We start from the raw sequence: 12,048 nt of genomic DNA on the forward strand, positions 1-12,048 counted from the left end.
TAGAGGAGAAACCAATAGGAGAAACCAAAATACAAGGACCCTGGTTGCCCCACTGTTGAAATTAAAATAGGAGAAACCATCATTCGAAGAGCCCTATTAGACTTAAGAGCAAGTGTAAACCTATTACCCTATTCTGTCTCAACGAACTAGGTTTGGGAGAATTAAAGCCCACAAACATTACTTTGTCATTAGCAGATAGGACTGTGAAGTATCCCAAAGGAATTATGGAGGATGTGATTGTAAAAGTTAATGAATTCTACTACCCTGTGGATTTTGTAGTTCTTGAAACTGAACCAGTAAAAAATCCAGAAAGTCACATTCCGGTGATCCTAGGTAGACCATTTTTGGCCACTTCAAATGCTGTGATTAGTTGCCGAAATGGAATAATGACTCTAGCCTTTGGGAACATGACTGTCCAGCTCAATATTTTTCATAGTAGTAGTCAGTCAACTGAGATGGACGATTTGGAAGAAATTCACATGATTGAGAACATAATTAGCAGTTTTTTTGAAGAGTCGAGTTATTCTGATCCATTAGAAAGATGTTTGGCTAATTTTGGTCAAAATTGCGAGTCAAGTCAAGAGGTTAATGCATTGTTAGATTCTATTCCTGTGATGGATACTAGCAAATGGGCCACCAAGTTTGAATCATTGCCTATTTCGGAATCTCAGCTAGTGCCATCCAATGTCAAACCTCCACAACTAGAACTTAAAGACCTTTCCGAAAACTTGAAGTATGCATTTCTTGAAGAAAACAAGACCTTACCTGTTATAATTGCATCAAATCTGACTAAAGAACAGGAAGAGAAGCTGTTAAGTATCTTTCGGAAGAATCAGGAAGCTATCGGTTGGTCTATAGCTGATATTAAGGGGATTAGTCCTTCTGTGGTCCAACATAAAATCCATCTAGAAGAAGATGCAAAAATCTTTAGAGAACCACAAAGGCGACTTAATCCAATCATGAAGGACGTAGTTCGAGCCGAGGTCATCAAGCTTTTAGATGTAGGGATTATATATCCTATTTCTGATAGTCAGTGGGTAAGCCCAGTTCAAGTCGTACCTAAAAAGTCTGGCATCACTGTGGTGAAAAATGATCACAATGAGTTAGTCCCTACTCGAGTCCAAACGGGATGGCGAGTATGCATCGACTATAGGAAGCTTAATGCCATGACTAGGAAAGACCATTTTTCTCTACCCTTCATCGATCAAATGCTAGAACGGCTAGCTGGCCACTCCCATTACTGTTTCCTCGATGGTTATTCTGGATATAACCAAGTTCCTATCGCACGTGAGGATCAAGAGAAAACCACATTCATCTATCCTTATGGCACTTTTGCCTATCGTCGCATGCCTTTTGGGCTATGTGATGAGAGCACAAAAGTGCGATCTAAGTACCAATTAACTTAGCCTAATGCTAGCAAAATAATGATAAATAATAGGTGTTAACATTTACATGATTAAATATTTTATCCTTGGCACTTATTATGATTTTTTATCATCTCTTTCCAGCTGCAGAACAGAGCCCAGATTCAGCTGTTCGCATGCATTTCCGCATCCAGCGCGTCCGTTCCTCCGAACCAGCTCCCGTGTCCGCGTGCACCCTCCGAGCGTCCACGTGTTCAGCCAAGTGCCAGCAGTCAAGCTCCCAGCGTCTGTGAAGCAGCCTCCCACACGTCCCGCATCCGAAGATCCCGGCATCTCCCGCTTCCAACGTCCGCATCCCAGCCTCTTCCGAGTTATCCGCGCTTCCCAGCATCCCGTGAAGCTTTCGAGTCCATCCTCCCACAAATCCAATCCCACGCGTCCACGCTCCTTCCGGCCGTCCGCGTGCAAAATCCACCGTGATCTCAGCGTATGCGTCCCAGCTCTTCCGTCTTCCTCGCAGTCCACACATCTTAACATCAGCGATTCATCCGTGAAGTCTCCCAGCATCACAACGTCTGCAAGCATCTTCCGCGAGCCATCCACGGTTCAGATCTCCCAAGCTACCACCGAGCGTCCGCGCTCCAGCTTCTCCCGTGAAGCTTCCCATTTCCGCATCCTCCGAACCTGCATCCGATTCTTCCGGGATTCGCAATCACCTGAGTCCCAGTCAAGTATCCGCGTCCGAATCTCCCGCGCCCAACGCCTGCGATCGTTCCGTGATCCAAATCCCATGATTCCGCGTTCGGATATTTCGCAACTGGATCAGGGATCCATCGCACGAGCTATATGAGGTTTCCGCTCGGCTGGGGGGATGTGATTCCTTCCCATTCGGTGAAACAGAGGAGTGGCCCTCTGTCAAAAGAAAAAAAAAAAAGAAAGGGAAACAGGGTCTCCCCTGTTTCCGAAAAGAAAAAGAAAAAAATGAAAGGGGGATTAATGTTTTCAATGAGTGGCTGATTCCTTAGGGAGGGAGATGGAGGAACCTTTGATGTATTGCTCTTTGAAGTAAACTCTAAACTTTTGCCTTGAATGAATTATATTTACTGATATGTTTTTGATCTATGCATAGTTATTTCGTAGATAGCTCTTTAATGGATTATGATTATTGATATATGGATTGCTTTAGTATTTGATTCGTCGTAGACGTAGAAAGCACGACGAATGCTTAGAAATTGAGTTCATATGTTCATGAAACATATACCATAATTAGATCTATCCTACATTTAATCTTTAATCAAGAACCATAGAGTTTATTCCTTGGATGCAATATCATCAAGGGGGATTCCAGATCCCTACCATTTTTATTTCATTGAATTGTGTTTATTATTCTCTGCATTTTAATTTCTGAAAATCAAAACATAATTTTAATCCACAAATTTATTGAATTAATTAATCGAAAATTATATTAAATAATCTCATATACATTTCGTTCCCTGAGGATTTGACCTCGGACTCCCGAGAATTTACTACTTGTGCGATTCTCCTGCACTTGGGAGAATAATTTTATTTCTGCATCAAGTTTTTGGCGCCGTTGCCGGGGAACGGGTGATTTATTAGTATAATTTTAGATTTAATCAGTATCTTAGTATTTAGTCTTTTTTTTTCTTTCAAAAAAAAAAAAATCTTTATTGCTGTTTTTTTTATTCCCTGCACAGTCTGCATCAAACTCTGATATCTGAGTACTCCACCGTCTGATTGCACTCAAATTTTGTCGGCTGCTGTAGGACACATGTTTCTTTCATCTGAACGGTCTGATTGATATTCTGATACTTTTACAACCATTAAATTAATATAAACTTTGCTGCTGTCTGCTTTGAATTTTCTGTGTTTAATTTTTTTGTTTAGAATCAGAATTTTATTATCATCATATCTCATTAACCCTTGTTGCTACTTGAAAATTGATAAGAACTTTAAGAAAAGATCAAGGGTAATCATTAAAAAAAAAAAAAAAAACAAACAAATAAATAAACTCTAAAATTTTGTATGCTAGGTTGGAATAGGGACAACACTGGACGCCTGAATCGACAAACATTTGACAATTCCTTAGATCATAATATTGAAAATCTTACGCAAAATCTCAGATCTGGTGAGATGGCTGATGATGTAGGAAGTCACCATGGTGATGAAGGTAGACCCCCAGTTATGACACTTCGACAATACTTACATCCCACTAGGACTAGTCAACCTTCATGCATGATTATTCCTAAAAATGTAGGACACTTTGAAATCAAACCAGGAGTAATTCAATTGCTGCCAAAGTATCATGGAATGGAATCCGAGAACCCTTATCTTCACCTTAAGGATTTTGAGGAAATTAGCATCACATTTAGAGTGCCAAATGTATCGGAAGATGTCCTTAAATTAACCTTGTTTCCTTTTTCCTTGAAGGATAAAGCCAAAACATGGCTGAACTCCTTGAGACCAAGATCGTTAGGAACATGGCATGATATGCAAAGAGAATTCTTAAAAAAGTTCTTTCCCGCACAAAGGACTAATTTTTTGAAAAGGCACATTAGTAATTTCCAACAAAAAGACCATGAAACATTTTATGAATGCTGGGAGAGATTTAAAGATTTGCTACTCTCTTGTCCTCATCATGGGTTTGAAACATGGAGAACCATTAGTTTCTTTTACGAAGGGTTGTCTCCACAATTAAAACAATTTATAGAGACTATGTGTAATGGTCTATTTTTGGAAAAGCAACCCGATGAGGCATGGGATTATTTAGATTCTCTCTCAGAGACTGCACAATTATGGGATACAGGGGATAGAGTGAATAAACCTTTGCCTAAGCCTACTAGCGTTGGACAGGGGGGCCTTTATAACCTTAGTACTCAGGATGATATTCAGGCTAAAATGGCAGCCCTTACTAGGAAGGTAGAGGAAATTGAACTTAGAAGGATTGAACCCGTCAAGACCTTAGAACATAACAGCGAGTGTTGTAGGATTTGTGAGATGCCTGGTCATCTCACCACTGATTGCCCCACAATACCCGCATTCAAGGAAGTCTTGCATGATCAGGCCAATGTTATGAATACATATCAAAAATCTTTTAATAATCCTTTTTCGGGTACTTACAACCCTGGATGGAAGAACCATCCAAATTTCAGGTGGAGGAATGACCAACCTCAACAAGTATATAACCCAACTCCTCCACCACCGCAACCTCATTATGCACACGCACCCCCTCAAAAACCCAGTCTCGAAGAAACTTTGCAATCTTTCATGCAAGGTCAAGCTAAAATCAATGATGACTTAAGAAATCAACTGACAACGCTGACCACTGCTTTAAGTGCTCAAGAGAAAGGTAAGCTACCAGCTCAACCACAACCTAATCCTCAAATCTATGGCGGTAGCAATGCATCATCTTCAACTTCGCATAAAGAACAAGCAAAGAGTATAATAACTTTGCGAAGTGGAAAGGTTATTGACCGACCAGTCCCAGAACAAACACAAGTCATACCTGATTCTGACCCTCCCAAGACAAAAGAAAAGGATAATGAAGAAACTGAAGCACCAACATCTACTAAAAAAATTGAATGTCCTTTTCCTGCACCATTTCCACAAAGATTAAAGCCCTTGCAAAAGCTTGAACCAAACTCTGAAATTCTTGAGCTTTTTAAGCAAGTAAAAATCAATGTACCTCTTCTTGATGCAATCAAACAAGTGCCCTCCTATGCAAAATTTTTAAAAGATTTGTGCACTGTCAAGCGTCGTTTAAATGTCAAGAAGAAGGCATTTTTGGCTGAAAATGTAAGTGCAATTTTACAGCATAACATTCTCCCTAAATATAAGGATCCAGGTTGCCCAACTATCTCGTGCATCATTGGCAATTTTAGGATTGAGCGAGCATTGTTAGATTTAGGAGCAAGTGTGAATTTGTTGCCATATACGGTATATGAGCAACTCGGTTTGGGTGAGTTGAAGCCAACAACTGTGACCTTACAATTAGCTGACAGGTCAGTGAAGGTCCCTAGAGGGATTATTGAAGATGTGTTGGTCCAAGTAGACAAGTTCTATTTTCCTGTTGACTTTATCGTACTGGACACACATCCGGCTTCCAATTCACCATCTCAGATTCCGGTCATCTTAGGACGTCCATTCCTTGCAACTTCTAATGCATTGATCAATTGTAGGAATGGTGTCATGAAGCTTTCTTTTGGCAATATGACCTTGGAACTGAACGTCTTTAGTATAGGCAAACAACCCAGTGATCATGAAGAAAGTAAAGAAGTTGAATGGGTTGAAACCATTGCGGAAGAATATTTGTTAAAAGAAACATTTACTGAATCGGCCGACAATGGTTTGATAGATTGGTGTTCTGAAGGTACCGCTGATGATATGGTCCCACCTATTTTAGATAACTCGGATGTCATGATGGTCAATGGGTGGAGACCGAGAATAGAGGAATTTGAACAGTTGCCACCTCTAAAAGCAAAGATAGTACCATCCCATGAACAAACACCTAAGCTCGAGTTGAAACCTTTACCGAAGGAACTCAAGTATGCCTTTCTTGGATTCGAGGACACATTTCCTATAATCATCTCATCTGATCTGGATCATGCCCAAGAAAGAAAATTACTTGGTGTTCTAACGAAATATAAGGGAGCTTTAGGATGGTCTATTGCCGACTTGAAGGGGATTAGCCCTTTAATTTGCACGCACCGGATATATTTGGAGGACAATGCCAAAACCACAAGGCAAATGCAACGCAGGTTGAATCCTACGATGAGAGATATGGTTAAAGCAGAAGTCCTCAAGTTGCTTGACGTGGGTATTATTTACCCAATTTCCGATAGCAAGTGGGTAAGTCCTACTCAAGTCGTGCCCAAAAAAGCAGGTCTGACGGTAGTCAAAAATGAGCAGGGTGAACTAGTTCCAACTCGTGTTTCGACGAGTTGGCGCATGTGTGTTGACTACCGAAAATTGAATTTGGTCACTAGGAAAGATCACTTTCCCCTACCCTTCCTAGACCAAGTTTTGGAAAGAGTTGCAGGACACAAATTCTATTGTTTTCTCGATGGCTATTCCGGGTACTACCAAATCGAAATTTCACCTGAGGATCAAGAGAAGACTACCTTCACTTGTCCTTTTGGCACATTCGCTTTCCGTCGGATGCCATTCGGGTTGTGTAATGCACCTGCAACATTCTAAAGATGCATGCTCAGTATTTTTGAAGAAATGAACGAGAAATTTTTAGAAGTGTTTATGGATGATTTCTCTGTTTTTGGCGATTCATTTGATGATTGCCTGTCACATTTACAAGCAGTCTTAGCTCGATGCATGGAAAAGAATTTGATACTGAATTGGGAGAAATGCCACTTCATGGTGCCAAAGGGAATTGTCCTAGGACATATTGTTTCATCGAAGGGCATGGAAGTTGATAGAGCTAAGATTGACTTAATCGCCAAGCTACCTGCACCCAAGACGGTTAGAGATGTTAAATCATTTTTGGGTCACGCAGGATTTTATAGGAGGTTCATCAAGGACTTTAGTGTCATAGCTCGACCATTATGTAACCTCCTATCCCTTGATACACCATTCAATTGGACTGAAACCTGTCAAGAGGCATTTGAAAAGTTGAAGTCTATGCTTAGCACTGCACCCATCGTGCGACCACCTGATTGGTCATTACCTTTTGAGATCATGTGCGATGCTAGTGACTATGCGATAGGAGCTGTCCTGGGACAACGCAAGGATAATAAGCCATATGTCATTTACTATGCAAGCAAAACCTTAAACGATGCTCAAATGAATTACACCACCACCGAGAAGGAATTGCTTGCAGTAGTGTTTGCATTAGACAAATTTCGCTCTTATATCCTTGGTGCTCCTATTGTTATCTTTACAGATCATGCAGCGCTAAAATATTTATTGGATAAGAAAGATGCCAAACCACGCTTAATACGATGGATACTTTTACTCCAGGAATTTGACATCACTATCAAAGATAAAAAGGGAGTAGAGAATGTGGTTGCTGACCATTTATCACGGCTAGTTGTTCATGATTTGATGCCACAGTTGCCCATCAAGGACTCGTTCCCTGAAGAGCAATTGTTTACACTTTCTACTATGCCATGGTATGCTGATATTGTAAACTTTCTTGTCACGAACCGGATGCAGGGGCATTGGGGATCGAATGATAAGAATAATTTCTTGCGTGAAGTAAGGAGTTATTATTATGATGCCCCTTATTTGTTCAAGTATTGCAATGATCAAATCTTTAGAAGATGCATTCCGGATCATGAGATACAAAGTGTACTCTCTTTCTGTCATGCCAATGCTTGCGGAGGACACTTTGCATCAAAGAAAACGGCAGCTAAAGTGTTACAATGTGGTTTTTATTGGCCTACACTATTTAAAGATGCCCACGAGTTCTGTAGGACATGTGACCCATGTCAACGTGTTGGAAGTCTAACTCGTAGGCAAATGATGCCTCTTCAGCCCATTACTGCTATTGAAATTTTTGACATGTGGGGCATCGATTTCATGGGCCCATTCCCACCGTCTTTTGGATATGAGTATATTTTAGTTGGTGTTGAGTATGTGTCAAAATGGGTAGAAGCTGTTGCCTGTAGAACTAATGACCACAAACCTGTTTTGAAATTTCTAAAAGAAAATATTTTTTCACGATTTGGGATGCCCAAGTTTATAATTAGTGATGGGGGAAAACATTTCTGTAATAAGCCTTTTGAGATCCTATTACGAAAGTACGGTATCACTCATAGAATTGCAACTCCTTATCACCCGCAGACTAGTGGCCAAGTAGAGCTAGCCAATCGGGAGATTAAACGAATTTTAGAGAAAATGGTGAATCCATCACGCAAAGACTGGTCTTTAAAACTTTCTGATGCATTGTGGGCTTACCGTACTGCTTATAAAACTATTCTTGGTATGTCCCCGTATCGGCTAGTCTATGAAAAAGCATGTCATCTACCTGTTGAATTAGAACATAAATCATATTGGGCCATTAGAAAATTAAACTTTGAATTGTCCGATGCTGGTTTAGCTCGAAAATTACAATTAAGTGAGTTGAATGAAATTCGTCGGGATGCGTATGACAATGCTAGACTTTGTAAAGAACGAATGAAAATTAGGCATGATAACTCAATTCTAAGAAAATCTTTTGAGCCTGCACAAAAAGTTCTTTTGTATGACTCTCGCTTACATCTGTTTCCTGGAAAGTTACGATCAAGATGGACAGGTCCTTTCATTGTAAAAACTGTTTTTCCACACGGGGCAATTGAAATTGAAAATCCACAGGATGGCACAATTTTTAAAGTAAATGGACAAAGATTAAAACCTTTTCTTGAGAATTTTGCAGATGAAGAGGACTCCTTTTTCTTGGGGGAGCCTTCTTATGACTGAACATGAAGGCCAAGGTATGTGTATATTAGTTAGAATTATTATTTTTTCTTTTATTTCTAGTTTTCTTCTTATTTTGTAGGTCTTCTTTTTTGGAAATCAACAGCTCAAGGTATTATTCTTCTCTCTATTATTTTCTCTATTGTCTCTCATATATAGTTTTCTTGCATTTTTTACATTGAGGACAATGCAATGTTTAAGTTGGGGGGAGGGAAATATTTACTGATAAAAAAAAAAAACTTGTTTTTGCATTTGATTTATTCTATTACTTTCTTTTCTGAGCAAATGCACATGTATTTTCATATTGAGTATGTGCAACTATTAAGGCAAGGAACACATGCATACTATGACTGATCAGAGACCTATTATTAGATCCCCACACGTGTATTTAATGACAATAGGAAGGCCTCAGGAGTTCATATTTGTTAACTGCATTTTTGTTAGCCTTATCCATAAAAGAAGTATGAGTATCCTTGTTCGTACCATAAGGTTCAGGATTTGGTTTTCACATAAAGATAGAGGTTGAATATCCCGACTAGATTACTTAGGTGCCTTATGATCCGACCTTGGTTGACCTATAGTCACGATGCAGTCACATATATAATAAAAATATTTATATGGTTCAGTCTACCATTTCTTTTCTTGCATAATTATTATTCAAAAAAAAAAAAATCCTTATGATGACAAGTCTGGCCTCGTGGCGTAGTCTGGTTCGAGTAATTAAGCCCGAGGGGTGTTTTACCTAATGTCTTGAGCCAACTGGATCGGGGGTCATTGGCTGAAAGCTCGCTACATGGACCTTACTAGAGCCTAATGGGGTTGGATAGCTGTAGTTGTCATGTGTAAAAAAAAAAAAAAAATGAAAAATTGAAATAAAAATAATGAGTTGGTTAGGCTGAACCTAGTGACATGTGGTAATGGCTGGTTTGACTCCATTGTATTGGACCTCTGTGTACCCGAGTTGTTTAGTTGAGATTGATAGCTCTTTCTTTACATGCGAACCATCCTTGACAAATTTAGACAACATGTAATATTCGAAAAATTTGATGGATCAGGTTCTAATAAACTGTAGAAAACACTTGTGAACTTGAGTAGTGCACCTAAAACTCAGGCGGTGCCCTGTTGTGGTGGAGGTATTAGTACTCTGAGAAAGTCATGCGATTTGATGCACACTACACTTTTATATTTCCTTGCTTTGACAGTTGCCATGTTTGAAAATATATATCAATTAATTACATGTGTATTAGCTTAGGATTTATTTCATATTTTTATTAGAATCTCATGTCATATAATTCATGATGTTTGTGGGTAACATCCCTGAAAACCCTCACGAGACAACACTCATCCACTAGGGTAACCTAGGGGTTTAACGGCTTGTTGCACGTGCTAAGTGCAATCGTGATTCCTACGAAAGTGAGTGCTTATCTTAATTTTATGCAATTAGTTCAAATAAAACATCAAAGGATCAACCAACACCTTTTGCACTCTCATTTTATTATCTGCTCGTTAATTGCTAGAGACTAGCAATAAGCTAGTTGGGGGGTGTGATGAGAGCACAAAAGTGCGATCTAAGTACCAATTAACTTAGCCTAATGCTAGCAAAATAATGATAAATAATAGGTGTTAACATTTACATGATTAAATATTTTATCCTTGGCACTTATTATGATTTTTTATCATCTCTTTCCAGCTGCAGAACAGAGCCCAGATTCAGCCGTTCGCATGCATTTCCGCATCCAGCGCGTCCGTTCCTCCGAACCAGCTCCCGTGTCCGCGTGCACCCTCCGAGCGTCCACGTGTTCAGCCAAGTGCCAGCAGTCAAGCTCCCAGCGTCCGTGAAGCAGCCTCCCACGCGTCCCGCATCCGAAGATCCCGGCATCTCCCGCTTCCAACGTCCGCATCCCAGCCTCTTCCGAGTTATCCGCGCTTCCCAGCATCCCGTGAAGCTTCCGAGTCCATCCTCCCACAAATCCAGTCCCACGCGTCCACGCTCGTTCCGGCCGTCCGCGTGCAAAATCCACCGTGATCTCAGCGTATGCGTCCCAGCTCTTCCATCTTCCTCGCAGTCCACACATCTTAACATCAGCGATTCATCCGTGAAGTCTCCCAGCATCACAACGTCTGCAAGCATCTTCCGCGAGCCATCCACGGTTCAGATCTCCCAAGCTACCACCGAGCGTCCACGCTCCAGCTTCTCCCGTGAAGCTTCCCATTTCCGCATCCTCCGAACCTGCATCCGATTCTTCCGGGATTCGCAATCACCTGAGTCCCAGTCAAGTATCCGCGTCCGAATCTCCCGCGCCCAACGCCTGCGATCGTTCCGTGATCCAAATCCCATGATTCCGCGTTCGGATATTTCGCAACTGGATCAGGGATCCATCGCACGAGCTATATGAGGTTTCCGCTCGGCTGGGGGGATGTGATTCCTTCCCATTCGGTGAAACAGAGGAGTAGCCCTCTGTCAAAAGAAAAAAAAAAAAGAAAGGGAAACAGGGTCTCCCCCGTTTCCGAAAAGAAAAAGAAAAAAATGAAAGGGGGATTAATTTTTTCAATGAGTGGCTGATTCCTTAGGGAGGGAGATGGAGGAACCTTTGATGTATTGCTCTTTGAAGTAAACTCTAAACTTTTGCCTTGAATGAATTATATTTACTGATATGTTTTTGATCTATGCATAGTTATTTCGTAGATAGCTCTTTAATGGATTATGATTATTGATATATGGATTGCTTTAGTATTTGATTCGTCGTAGACGTAGAAAGCACGACGAATGCTTAGAAATTGAGTTCGTATGTTCATGAAACATATACCATAATTAGATCTATCCTACATTTAATCTTTAATCAAGAACCATAGAGTTTATTCCTTGGATGCAATATCATCAAGGGGGATTCCAGATCCCTACCATTTTTATTTCATTGAATTGTGTTTATTATTCTCTGCATTTTAATTTCTGAAAATCAAAACATAATTTTAATCCACAAATTTATTGAATTAATTAATCTAAAATTATATTAAATAATCTCATATACATTTCGTTCCCTGAGGATTCGACCTCGGACTCCCGAGAATTTACTACTTGTGCGATTCTCCTGCACTTGGGAGAACAATTTTATTTCTGCATCACTATGCAATGCACCAGCTACATTCCAACGGTGTATGATGAGCATTTTCTCCGACATGGTGGAGAAATTTTTAGAAGTTTTTATGGATGACTTTTCTGTATTCGGATCCAATTTTGATGAATGTCTGCACCACTTGA

At 40.2% G+C, this 12,048-nt stretch overlaps 1 pseudogene; it reads right to left on the bottom strand.

Moving 5' to 3' along the window:
* Window positions 1–3,929: 3,929 nt before the first annotated feature.
* On the bottom strand, window positions 3,930–4,027 carry LOC120112066 (annotated as a pseudogene).
* Between the last annotated feature and the right edge of the window lie 8,021 nt (window positions 4,028–12,048).

The sequence above is a fragment of the Phoenix dactylifera genome, chromosome 9 (genome assembly GCF_009389715.1).
Source record: "Phoenix dactylifera cultivar Barhee BC4 chromosome 9, palm_55x_up_171113_PBpolish2nd_filt_p, whole genome shotgun sequence".
Classification (NCBI taxonomy): domain Eukaryota; kingdom Viridiplantae; phylum Streptophyta; class Magnoliopsida; order Arecales; family Arecaceae; genus Phoenix; species Phoenix dactylifera.